This window comes from Aureococcus anophagefferens, assembly GCF_000186865.1.
Source record: "Aureococcus anophagefferens unplaced genomic scaffold AURANscaffold_7, whole genome shotgun sequence".
Lineage (NCBI taxonomy): Eukaryota > Pelagophyceae > Pelagomonadales > Pelagomonadaceae > Aureococcus > Aureococcus anophagefferens.
The window spans coordinates 566,839-568,972 of NW_008705567.1; positions in this window are offsets into that span (position 1 = coordinate 566,839).

Below are 2,134 nucleotides of genomic sequence, written 5' to 3' on the forward strand. Positions count from 1 at the left end.
TGGAACGACGGCGCGTGGTTTCGGGCGACCGTCGCGGGCGTCGGCGGCGCGGGCGAGGGCCGGCGGGGCCGGCCGCGCGACCTCGTCTACGACGGCGGCGAGAAGGAGGAGAGCGTCGCGGCGCACCTCCTGCGGCGGCCCATGGTGGCCGTACGCGGCGCGCCGTGGTTCGCCGCGCGCCGCGACTGCGTCGCGGCCGGCGGCGCGCGCGTGCTCCTCGAGGGCCTGGGCGGCGCACCGGGGGCCTGGGTCGCCGAGGAGGATTGTGTTTACCTCGGCTCCGGCGACCGCGTCGCCGCGCTCAGCGCGCAGCGCGGCCGGCCGGCCGACGGGCCCGCCGGGGACGCGGCCGCGGCGCCCGCGGCCCCCGACGCCGCGGCGCGGCGGCGCGAGGACCGGGAGCAGCGCCTCGCGGCCCGCAACGGCGCCGAGGGCGCGGACGCGCCGGACGACGGCGCGCGCGGCGGCGACGACGACGCGGAGCTCCGGTCGTTGAAGGCCGAGGTCGGCGAGCGCCTGCTCCTCTGGCGCGAGAAGTGGCCGCGGTGCACCAAGGCCCAGTTCGCGGCGGCCATCGGCTGCTCCGGGTCGGACCTCCTGCGCTGGGAGAACGGCGCGGCGACGACGGGCGTCGGCGCGCGGACGCGGCGCGCGATCGAAGGCGCGCTCGACGCGGGGCGCCTCGACGCGCCGGACGTGGACCCGGACACGCTCTACGCGCGGTCCGCGAGCTCGTCGACCAAGGGCTCGAGCCCGCGGCGCGGCGGCCCGGGCAAGCGGCGCCGGCGGCCCGGCGCGGCCGCCGCGCGCGGCCGCGCCGGCGACGGGCCCGAGAAGCGGCGGCGCCGGCCGTCGAGCGGCGGCGGCGCGTTCCTCGGCGTGCGCCGCGAGGGCGACGCCTGGCGCGCGGTCCACGCCGGCGACGGCGGCGGCGACGTCGACCTCGGCCTCTACGCGACGGACGTCGCGGCCGCGCGCGCGCGCGACTGGGCGGCGCTCGTCGCCGCGGCGTTCCCCGGCCGCGGCGCGGCGCCGCCGGACCCGGGCGGGCGCGCCGCGCGCGCCGTCGTCGACGTGCCCGCGCGCGCGCTCAACTTCCGCGACTCCGTGGACTGGTTCGCGAGCCACGGGCCGCGGGACGCCGCGGACGCGTCGCCGCGGCCCCCGGCGCGCTTCTTCGCGGCCGGCGGCGACGACGACCGCGGCGGCGGGCCCTGGCTCGCCGCGCGGTCGGCGCCCGCGCGCGGCGCGGACGGCGCGGCCGCGTGCCCGGCCGTCGGCGACGCGGCCGCGCCCGCGGCCGCGGAGCCCGTCTTCGCGCCGGAGGCGGGCGGCGACGGCGCGCTCGGCGCGTTCCTGCGCGCCGCGGCGTCGGCCGTGGGCGGCGGCGAGCTCGCGGCCGCGGCCGCGTGGCAGGCGGCCGCGCGCGACGGCGCGGCCGCGCTCGCGCTGCTCCGCGCGGCGCCGGAGGCGCCGGAGGGCGAGGCGCTCCGGCGCCTCCTCTCCGCCGCGCGGCCGCCGCTGGACGCGTGCGACGTGCGCGTCGTCGACTCGGCGCCGTCGAGCCGCGAGCCGTCGCCCGCGCGGCGGTCGCCGCGCGCCGACGCCGACAAGCGCGAGCCGCCGCGCGCGCGCGCGGCGTCGAGCCGCGCGGCGTCGGGCCGCGCGCGCGAGGCGCTGCTCCTCGCCGTCGGCGGCCGGAAGCGGGCCGACGCGCCGGAGGCCGAGGACGCGGCCGCGGGCTACTCCGTGGGCTCGCACGGTTTGCACGTCGCGCTGAGCCTCGGGGCCGCGCCCGCGCCGCCGAGCCCCGGCGACGCGCACCGCGGCGCGCCGCGGTCCGCGCGGGGCGCGCGGCGCGAGCGCGCCGTCGACGCGACGCTCGCAGGCTGCCGGCCGAAGCCGCGCGCGAAGCCCCTGCTCGTCGCGCCGGGCGGGACCGAGGCGCTCGGCGGGCCGCGCGCGCCGACCTGGGACGACCTGCCGGACCACGCGCGGCAGCACCCGGGCTGGCGCCTCAAGCCGGGCGTCGTGCCGCCGCCGCCGCCGGACCTCGACCTCGAGCCGCCGGACTGCCTGCCGCGCGCGGACGACGGCGACCGCGCGCGCGGCGCCTTCGCGCCCGCCGCGGCCC